Raw genomic sequence first — 12,217 nt, 5'->3', positions numbered from 1 at the left:
GTGGTGGGGATTATAGAATGCTTCATGAAAAAGGTAGTAGTTGAGATGGTAATTTTGCAAAATTTTAAAGGGGGACAAACAATTTTAAAAATGTATATTATATTGATCTTTGTTTTTATTTTACCTTCATTTTCAAATCTAATCATCATTCTTATACCAAAAAATGATTCCTTATAATAAAGATTTTTTAAAAAGGTCAACAAATCCAACCAGTCTATCAAATTTATCTGACAGTATTAGTATGAACAATATCACACAACTATAGTCCTGCACCTCTATAATCCCAAGATATGTTTCTCAACTCCTCTATAGGACTATGCATGACAATTGTAATTACACCATTTTTGTAGTTGCTCTTTCATTTATATTATTGTCATCATTGTGTTTCATGGTTCTTTTCTGCTTTTTTCATTCAGCTAGAGTTAGTATTAGCCTCACTATGTTTCTTAGAATTCTCTAGAGCTATTTTTATACATGATGTGGAAATATTCCTTTACTTTTTGTTCAATCTAACTTATTCAGCTGCTCCCCAATTGATAACCCTCTATTTCCTTATCAAGTATTTGTTATTACTAAAAAGCACAGCTATGAATATTTAGCACATAAAGGACTTTCTATGTGTCCTTGACATCATGGGGTGTGTGTCTAGAAGTGATTCCAATGGATGAAACTGTATGAACGTTTTAGTCATTTTTTTAGCATGATTCTAAGTTGCTTTTCAGAATGGTTGGACCAGTTCACATCTTCCTCATTAGAATGTATTTGTGTATCAAAATCTGGGACATAGCAGGTGGTGCAGTGGATTGAGCACTGGACCTGGAATCAGGAAAACCTGAGTTCAGAAACAATCTCATGTACATAATAGTTGTGTGATGCTGGGCAAATCACTTAACCTATTTGTCTTAGTATATTTAATTGTAAAATGGAATAATATTACCTACATCTCAGGGGTTTTGTGAGGATCAAATGAAATATATCTTTTTTTAAAACATAGTTATTTCTGCTAAGCAGAACTTAGCACAGTTCCTTACATATAATAGATATTCTGTAAATGCCTATTCCCCTCATCTTTCTATAACCCTTCCAACATATACTATTCCAATATTCAGTCATCTCTGCCAATGTTTAAGAACTGATATATCATGAGTTTAGATAATTTGTCCACTGGAAAATGCCTATGGTCTTGTATAATTTTGGGTTAGTTTAATATGTGTCTTTAATGTCAGACTCTTCTCAAAAAATATTTGGTGAAAGGGGTTTCTTTTCCAACTGATTTGTGGAAAAAGTTTTAATTTTGTTTAATCAAAATTATCAATTTTATCTTTTATAATCACTTTGATTACCCTTTTGTTTAATAATTCTCCATCCTTTGAAAGTTTTGAAAGACACTTCATCTTGTTTGTTCTGTTTTTTTAATTGATGTGACCTTTTGTATTAATTTGTGTGTCTATTTTGAGTTAATTGATTTCGTTGGTCTATATACATGTTATATAATTAAATGTTGGCCCATAATTACAGACATCTGATTCCTTTTTTTTTTTTTTTTGGTTATTCCAGTAGACTCCTCCCAAAATAATTTATATTGTTGGGTTCATTGAATGCTAGGTTAACTAAGGTATAAACAAATATTTTTTTCACTTTTTTATTTATTTTGCTTTATCAACAATCACTTCCATAAGCTTTTGAGTTTTAAATTTTTCTCCCCCTTCCTCTCCCCTCCCCAAGACAGCACACAATCTGCACATATATATTACACATACATATACATTCCTATTAAACATATTTTCACATTAGTGATGTTGTAAGAATTAGAAACAATAGGAAGAAACACCAGAAAGAGAAAACAAAACACAACAGAAGAAAAAAAATAGCAAATAGTATGCTTTGATCTCCGTTCAAACTATATAGTTCTTTCTTTGGATGTGGAGAGCATTTTCCTTCATGAACACTTTGGAGATATCTTAGATCCTTGTATTATTGAGAAGGATTAAGTCTAACAATGTTGGTCATCATACAATGTGGCTGTTACCGGTGTACAACTTTCTCCTGGTTCTGCTCACTTCTCTCACATCAGTTCATACAAGTGTTTCCAGGTTTTTCTGAAGTCTGCTTTCTCATCATTTCATATAGCACAATAGTATTCCATTATATTCATATACCACAACTTGTTCAGCCATTCCCCAATTGATGGAGATTCCCTCAATTTCCAATTCTTTGTCATCACAAAACGAGCTGCTATAAATATTTTTGTACATGTAGGTCCTTTTCATATTTCTATGATTTCTTTGGGATATAGCCCTAGAAGTGCTATTGCTGAGTCAAAAGGTATGCACATTTTTATAGTGCTTTGGGCATAGTTCCAAATTGTTCTCCCAAATGGTTGGATCATTTCACAACTCCACCAACAATGCATTAGTGTTCCAATTTTCCCACATCTTCTCCAACATTTATCATTTTCCTGTTTGGTCATGTTAGCCAATCTGATATGAGTGATGTGGTACCTCTGAGTTGTTTTGATTTGCATTTCTCTAATCAATAGTGGTTTAAAACATTTTCTCATATGACTTCAGATGGCTTTAATTTCCTCATCTGAGAACTGCCTGTTCATATCTTTTGAACATTTATCGACTGGGGAATGACTTGTATCCTTCTAAATTTGACATGACTCTCTATGTATTTTAGAAATGAAGACCTTATCAGAAAGAATGGTTGTAAACATTCTTTCCCAGTTTTCTACTTTCCTCCTAATCTTGGTTGCATTGGCTTTGCTTTTTCATAAACTTTTCAATTTAATGTAATCAAAGTTATCCATTTTGCATTTTCTAATGTTCTCTACCTCTTGTTTGGTCATGAATTCTTCTGCTCTCCATAGATCTGATAGGTAAACTATTCCTTGCTCTGCCAGTCTGCTTACAGTATCAGCCTTTATATTTAAATCATGAACCCATTTTGACTTTATTTTGTATATGATGTGAGATTTTAGTCTATGCCTAGTTTCTACCATACTCTTTTTCTGTTTTTCCAGCAGTATTTTTTATCAAATAGTGAGTTCTTATTCCTGAAGCTATGGTCTTTGGGTTCATCAAATAATAGATTACTATAGTCATTGACTACTGTGTCTTGCACACTTAACCTGCTCCACTGATCCACCACTTTATGTCTTAGCCAGTACCAAGCAGTTTTGATGATTGCTGCTTTATAATGTATTTTAAGATCTGGAATAGCTAGAGCACCTTCCCCTGCATTTCTTTTCATTAGTTCCCTTGATATGCTGGACCTTCTGTTATTCCAAATGAATCTTGTTATTTTTTCTAGCTCTATAAAATATTTTTTTCCCTAGTTTGATTGGTATGGCACTGAATAACTAAATTAGCTTAGGTAGAACTGTCATTTTTATTATATTAGCTCGGCCTACCCATGACCAACTGATGTTTTTTTTCCACTTATTTAGATCTGACTTTATTTGTGTGAAAAGCATTTTGTAATTGTGTTCATATAGTTCTTGTGTTTGTTTTGGTAGGTAGACTCCTAAATATTTTATAATGTCTACAGTAACTTTAAATGGAATTTCTCTTTCTAGCTCTTGCTGTTGGACTTTGATGGTAATGTATTGAAACACTGATGATTTATTTTAGAGCCTGCAACTTTGTTAAAGTTGTTTATTATTTCAAGTAGTTTCTTACTTGATTCTCTAAGTTTATCATCATATCATCTGTGAAGAGTGTTAGCTTTGTTTCTTCTTTGCCTATTTTATTACTTTCAACTTCTTTTTCTTTTCTTACTGTTAAAGCTAACATTTCCAGTATGATATTGAACAACAGTGGTGATAATGGACATCCTTGTTTCTCCCCCAATCTTATTGGAAATGCTTTTAATTTGTCCTCATTACATATGATACTTGCTAAAGGTTTTAGGTAAATGTTACTTATTATTTTAAGGAAGACTCTATTTATTCCTATTAACCCTAGTGTTTTTAATAGGAATGGGTGTTGTATATTGTCAAAACCTTTTTCTCCATCTATTGAGAAGATCATGTGGTTACTGTTAGTTTTGTTGTTGATATGATCGATTATGCTGATAGTTTTCCTAATATTCAACCAGCCCTGCATTCCTGGTGTAAATCCTACCTGGTCACAGTGGATTATCCTTGTTATAAGTTGCTGTAATCTATTTGCTAATGTTTTATTTAAAATTGTTGCATGCATATTCATTAGGGAAATTGGTCTATAATTTTCTTTCTCTGTTTTGACTCTTCCTGGTTTAGGTATCAGCACCATATTTGTATCATAAAAAGAATTTGGTAAGACTCCTTCTTCACCTATTTTCCTAAATAGTCTATATAGTATTGTAATTAATTGTTCTTTAAATGTTTGATAGAATTCAATTGTGAATCCATCTAACCCTGGAGATTTTTTCCTAGGGAGTTCATCAATGGCTTGTTGAATTTATTTTTCTGAGATGGGGTTATTTACGTATTTTACTTCCTCTTCTATTGATCTGGACAATTTGTATTTTTGTAAATATGTATCCATTTCACTAAAATTGTCAAATTTGTTGGCATACAGTTGGGCAAAATAGTTTCTAACTATTGTCTTAATTTCCTTTTCCTTGGTAGTGGATTCACCCTTTTCATTTTGGATACTGGGAATTTGTGTTTCTTCCTTCTTTTTTTTAATTAAATTAACCAAAGGCTCATCAATTTTATTGATTTTTTTTCATAAAACCAGCTCTTAGTTTTTTAGTTCAATATTTTTCTTAATTTCCATTTTATTGATTTCTCCTTTATTTTTCAGTATTTCTAATTTGGTGTTTAATTCAGGATTTTTAATTTGTTCTTTTTCTAGTTTTTTTTTTAGTTGTATGCCCAATTCATTGATCTCCTATTTTTCTATTTTATTTATGTAAGCATTTAGAGATATAAAACTTCCCCTAAGAAGTGCTTTTGCTGCATCCCATAAGTTTTGGTATGTTTTCTCATTATTATCATTCTCTTCAATGAAGTTTTTGGTTGTCTTTATGGTTTGTTGTTTGACCCATTCATTTTTTAGAATTAGATTTTTTAGTTTCCAATTATGCTTTAATCTGTCTTTCTGTGGCCCTTTATTACATATAATTTTTATTGCATCATGATCTGAAAAGGATGCATTTAATATTTCTGCCTTTCTGCATTGGATTGTGAGGTTTTTATGCCCTAGTACATAGTCAATGTTTGTGTATGTGCCATGTACTGCCAAGGAAAAAGTATATTCCTTTCTATATCCATTTAATTTTCTCCAAAGGTCTATCATACCTAACTTTTTTAATATACTATTCACCCCCTTAACTTCTGTCTTGCTTATTTTGTGGTTAGATTTATCTAGTTCAGAGAGGGGGAGGTTAAGGTCCCCCACCAGAATAGTTTTGCTGTCTATTTCTTCCTATAACTTCCTGAACTTCTCCTCTAAGAATTTACATGCTATACCATTTGGTGCATATATATTTAGTAATGATATTACTTCATTGTCTATGGTGCCTTTTAGCAGAATGTAGTTTCCTTCCTTATCTCTTTTGATAAGATCTATTTTTGCTTTTGCTTTGTCTGAGATCAGGATTGGTACCCCTGCTTTTTTTTTTTTTTACTTCGGCTGAAACATAATATATTCTCTTCCACCTTTACCCTGTGTGTGTCACTGTTTTTCAAATGTGTTTCCTGTAAACAACATATTGTAGGATTATGATTTGTAATCCATTCTGCTATTCACTTTCATTTTACTGGAGAGTTTATCCCATTCACATTCACAGTTATGATTACTATCAGTGTCTTTCTCTCCATCCTTTTCCCCACCCTGTTTATGCTTTTTTTTCTCCTTTCTCCCTTTCCCTCCTCACTAGTGTTTTGCTTTTGAACACCACCTCCCTCAGTCCTGTCTCCCTTCTATTAGCCCTTTCCCTTTTCTTCACCTTTAGCATTACTACTTCTTCCCTCCCTTCTATGCCCCCTCCCTTTTCTTTCCCCTTTTCCTTCCTATTGCCTATAGTGCAAGTTGGATTTCCATACTTAACTGATTATGTTATTCCCTTCTTGAGCCAATTCTGATGAGAGCAAGGTTCAAACAATGCTCATCTCCCTCCCTTCTTTCCCTCTACTGTAATAGGTTTTTGTTCCTTTTTCTATAATGTAATTTACCCTTCTCTGCCTCCTCCTTTCCTTTTCTCTCAGTACATTTTCTTAGATCAGATTAATCCACTTACTTGGATCCATTTAAACCACTTGATTATGTTTTTTTTAATCATTATATCAAAGTCAATTCATACCCACTCACTTTATGTATACCTGTTTAACATGATGTAGTAAAAATACAGTTCTCAAGAGTTACAAGTGTCATCTTCCCTTGTAGGGATGTAAACAGTTTGGCCTCATTAATAACAATATTGTTGTTTCTTTCTGTCCTGTTTACCTTTCTATGTCTCTCTTGAGTCTTGTATTTGAAGATCAAATTTTCTGTTGAGTTCTGTTCTTTTTATCAGGAAGGGTTGGAAGTCTCCTATTTCATTGAATATTCATCTCTTCTCCTGATAGATCATGCTCATTTTTGCCAGGTACCTGATCCTTGGTTGTAATCCAAGCTACTTTGCCTTGCAGAATATCATGATCCATGGCATATGGTCTTTTTTTTTATGGTGAGGCAATTAGGGTTAAGTGACTTGCTCAGGTTCACACAGCTAGTAACTTTCAAGTTTCTGAGACTGGATTTGAATTCAAGTCCTCCTGACTCCAAGGCCAGAGCTATCTACTGTGCCACTTAGCTGCCCCACTATGGTCTTTTAATGTAGAAGCTCCAATGTCCTGTGTAATCCTGACTGTGGTTACTTGATATTTAAATTTTTTTTCTTTCTGGATGCTTGCAGTATTTTCTCTTTGATCTGGTAATTTTGGAATTTGGTTATCATATTCCTTGGCATTTTCAATTTGGGATCTCTTTCAGGAGGTGATTGGGATTCTTTCTATGTTTATTTTGTCCTATGTTTCTAAGACCTCAGGGAAGTTGTCCCTGAAGATTTCCTGAAAGACACTGTCCAGGCTCTTTTTTTCATTGCGATTTTCAGGTAGACCAATAAATAATTTTTTAAATCGTCTCTCCTGGATCGATTTTCCAGGTCAGTTGTTTTATCAATGAGGTAATTTATGTTTTCATCTATTTTTTCATTCTTTTGTTTCTGTTTGACTGATTCTTGCTCCCTCATAGAGTCATTAGCTTCTATTTGCTCAATTCTAATTTTTAACTAATTGTTTTCTTCTATCAGATTTTGTACCTCCTTCCCCATTTGGCCAATTGTATTTTTTAAGGACTTGTTTTCTACAGTTAATTTTTGTCCTTCCTTTTTCAAGCTATTGACTCTCTCTTGTATACCTCTCATTTCTTATCCTGACTTTTTCTTCTACGTCTCTCATTTGACTTTTAAAATCCTTCTTGAGTTCTTCCAAAAAGGCTTTTTAGGCTTTAGACCAGTTCATATTCCCTTTTGAGGTTCCAGATGTGGGTTTGTAGACAATGTTGTCCTCTTCAGAATTTCTGCCTTGATCTTCACTATTCCCATAATATGAATCTATGGTACGTTTCTTTTGGCTTATGTTGTTTGCTTATTTCCTGACCTTTTAAAAAACTGAGCTCTCCTGCTGGGAAGCAGAGGGCACTGACCCAAGCTTCTTGTTTTGGGAGTTCAGGGCCTGGTCACTGGCTTTGTATACTGTGGCTTCCAACGCTGGCAGTTGGAGGCTGTAGAGTTCTGGCAGCTTACCTGGTGCTGGGCTGGAATCAGTAATACTGGAAATCTAAGGGTAGGATTGGGAATTGTGGCCCCTGAATGTTACCTGCTCACCTGTTATAAACCATTCTTAACAGGACCAATGTGGAAATAAGGGAGGACAGGTGGGTGAGGGGGTTTTGTCACCAGTCTTCACTAACTAAATATTAATCAAACTGAGTAGGAAAAACATAACAAAATGAAACTTTCTTTCCTCAATAGGCATCAAAATTTCCTCAAAAAATTTGGAGTCTCATTTAATATATATAATTTTCTTTATTTTTATGAAACATTGAAATTCAAATGATGTCTTACATTGATTGCCAACATTTATGCCAAGGAAAAATATATGTGAAATGTTTCTGACAGAGGTGAAGAGTCTTATACCAATATAGTTTGTAGTCTTTTCTGAAACCAAAAGAAGAAGGGATTGAAAAAGATTTTAGCACTTAGTAATTCCAATGCATTTATTAATTTGCATTAATTTGCTCATTGAAATTGGAGTGAAGAAAACATCTTCCATTTAATCTGTTACAGAAAGTCTTCAGTATATAAGGTAGGACCTTCTGTGGCAGATCAAAAAGAAGATATGGATAAGCATCACATGATAAGGTCAAGCAGAGATAAACTGCAATTTCTATTGTTGGATTAAGTAGCCAGAAAAAAGAGACCATGGATTTATTAGAATACTTCTGTATAAATTTATACAAGTAACCACTACCATTCTTTGTATATGTCATGTCTACTAGGTTGCAATCCTTGAGGTCAAGGATTATATGTCATCTTTGTATCTTTCTCAGTAAGAAATTTGGGGAAACTAGCGTAGACCTTTTTTGCAATCAAAGCTACTTAATAAAAGTTTGAGAAATCGAATATATTTAAAATGTGAAATATGAGCCACTTCAATTCAACATTGTGAATCCACCAAACACATATAGAATAACTACTATATGCCAGCGAGAGGGGATGATGGAGGAGAAGTTAGTACATCACCATCCATTCCCCAAGATAATTGTAATGCAGCAAATCTAACAGCCATAATAAGGGAAAAGTTAAGACACATACATAAACATAATACAAAATGGGCCATATTGCATTATGAGAGAATGACTGATAAGGAGTTGTGTAGGTTCTGAATGTCCATCCCCTAGATTCACTTATTTTTTTTTTATTTTACTGCCTCTCATAGTTTTTGACTCCAAACATTTAATTTTTAATGTGTTAAATCACTTTATAATTATTTTTCCAGATATAGAAAATTGTGGTGTGGTCAATCTCCAGATGAATCCTATTTTATTCTGGAATAAACCACTCCAGGAATGGCCTTAAGTGTGAGTGGAGTAAACAACTACCCATATGGTAGATTTCTGGGGGAAAACATCCAATTCCTCCCCCACCAAAAAAAAAAATTCTTCTACTTGCCAGCTAATTTCTATTGTATCTTCCTAATAGACTGGAAGCTTCTTGAGAGCAGGAAACAGTGTCTCATCTGTACTTTTCAATCTCTCTTGCATCTTGCATACTGCTCAAACAATATGTAATATTATCTTGAAAATAATTTTTGTATTGAATTGTATCACAATTTTATGAAATGACCTAAAGCTCAGAGAGGTTAAGGGTCTGTCAGGGTAACACAGCTATTAAGTCACAGAGCTAGTACTAATTATCATGTCTTCTGACCCCAAGCTCATTATTATTTTTGTTACATGATTATTTCTGTTACATGATGTTACTATTTCTATTCAACTCATATCTCATGTAAAAAGTTCTAGTCAAGAAAATTGGGAGTTTAATGTCCATTTATCAGTGAGGAAGTCAAAATCTAACAATTTGAATTTTTTAAAATAAAATCAGAGAAAAGTGAGAAGTATGTCCAATTTAAAAAAAAAGTTACAGAAAAAAGCTTTTGAACCAACATTAAACAATGTGTCAAGAGTAAAACCTTTCTATGACATAGTAATAGAAATCCTACATTTGCTATAGATTCTTCCAGAGCAACAATGCCAGGCAATATACAGTAGGTTGCTACTTAAGAACAGTGTATAATTTCCCCTTAAATAGTAGTTATTCATAGAGGTATTACTCCAAAGCTTGAATACTATAAACTTTTTTTTCCATATCAAACTTCCAACTACTTGCATTCTTAAAACCCCAAACCATTTAATGATACTAACTAATGAGATAAAGTAGAAAGGGTCTATCAAGTACCCTCTGGGCAAGATGAGAAAAAGGATTAGTTGGATCTATTTTTCAAACAAAGTAAAAGTTAAGTGAACAAATAAACATTAGGGTCATGAAAGCTATGACAGTGAAGTTCATTTTCATTTTGCGTGCATACGTGTGTAGTTAGAGTTAGGTATTGGTGATGGTTTTCAGATCCAGAAAAATAAATATAGAAAGGCTCATCACCATTAGGTTGTCCCCAGGTAATATGTTTTCTTTGTTCATTACAATCCTCATTGTAAGGTATACAAACAAGAGCATAACACCAGCTAAATCTGTGGAAGAATGCATCCTACATGAGAAGTAAGTTTGGAGAGAATGTTCATTATTCACGCTTCCTGCTTTTAGAATGGGGGTACTGTTTTTAGAGAAGGGTAGGATTGAGATTCCTCAAGAAAGGCACTGATCACTATTAGGAATATAGTGTCTATATTAACTAGCCATTCGTTAAGATTTGGTAACAAAAATAATAATTTCCTCTAAGCATGGAGATCTCTGGAAAAAACTTCTGTATTGGTGTATACATCTTTCAGGATTATAAAGCTGTAGTCTGAGTAGTAATAATTATTTTCCCCTACACCAAATTCCTTTGTATATATCACCTACTAAGGGATAGACAGGAGTAGAGTGATTAAGTGTTTAGTAGGTAATCCTTGCCTGTAAGATGGTCCCAGTTGCCATCCACACCCATGTCCCGACAACTCCTGATTTGGGTGCTGCCCAAGGATCTTAATGACCTATGGGAAAATCAACGTAAGCCATAGTTTGGACTTTCCTTTGCCACATCTTATAACTCACTTTAGGCCAGTTATATAACCTGCCACTGACAGCAGAATGATCCATCTCTCATTTTCAGAACTGATCTAATATGTACTAGTGTACCCTCAGTAAAAGATTCTATTTAACTCCCTTGTTTTTCTGAATTTATTAATTTTGGGGGATTATTCTATTTCATTGCTTTTTGTGCCTTTCATTTGGCATCTGATAATTTATCTATGAAGGTATTAAGATGGTGCCAAGGCTGTATAAGAGAAAGGTACTGGGAAGAAAACATTATTTTATTCCTGCTTTCTGGTCCATTCTTACAGAACAAGAGAGAAGATACAAATTTATACTATTCTCCTATGTCTTAAAATTTAAAGATTAACTTAAAAGTTACATAATTCATGAATGGATGGTACTATTAACAATAGCAATTAGTGGCCCCCTATTAATTTTGATTCAACATTACATAAAGATCATGCACCATTACATATCCCCTAAACAATTTGATTGGATTATTGTTATAACAGCTAGATGGGATTTTCCCCTTCCAAAGACTGCCAAGCTGAGCATACATGGTTAAATGCAATTACTATTTTTTAGTGTCCTAACTACCCAAATAATAACACTGTTCTGATCAGAAAAAAAATTCAAATGGACAGCCATTGCTAAGAGGCTAAATGTAGCAGGCTAAGACCTGAAAGAGTGGACAATGCTGTTACTTATAGCTAAGCTTCATTGTGCTTCCATTTCTAGCAGCTTTTGGTGATTCTCAAGGAGATTAAAAGGCTTTTTTCCCTTAATAGCATTTTATTTTTTTTCAAATTACATGTAAGGATAGTTTACACAATTCATTTCTGTAAAATTTTGAATTCCAAATTTTTCCCAGCCTCACTTCTTCCTTCCCTAAGACAACAAGCAATCTGATATAGGTTATACATGCATAATCATGTCAAACATACTTCCACATTAGTCATGTCGTGAAAAAAAGAATCAGAACAAAAGGAAAAGCCATGAGAATGGGGAAAAAAGATAAGAAAAAGTGAAAATAGTGTGCTTCAATGTGCATTCAGACTCCATAGTTCTTTCTCTGGATATGGATAGCATTTTCCATCATGAATCTTTTTGAATTGCCTTGGATCCATGTACTACTGAGAAGAGTTAAGGCTATCATAGGTTTTAATTTGCAATTGTCTGATAAATAGTGATTTTGAACATTTTTCTTATAATTATAAGCAGCTTTAATTTCTTCATCTGAAAATGGCCTGTTCATATACTTTCACCATTTGTCAATTGGGGAATGACTTATCTTCTTATTGATTTGATTCAGTTCTTATATATTTCAGAAATGAGGCCTTTATCAGAAATAGTGATTGTAAAATTTGTTTCCCAGCTTTCTGCTTTCCTTCTAAACTTTGCTGCATTTTTAAAAAAAGAAATTATTTTA

Source organism: Vombatus ursinus, unplaced genomic scaffold (assembly GCF_900497805.2).
Source record: "Vombatus ursinus unplaced genomic scaffold, bare-nosed wombat genome assembly UNPS02014821.1, whole genome shotgun sequence".
Lineage (NCBI taxonomy): Eukaryota > Metazoa > Chordata > Mammalia > Diprotodontia > Vombatidae > Vombatus > Vombatus ursinus.
Note: the sequence above shows the minus strand (reverse complement) of the source record.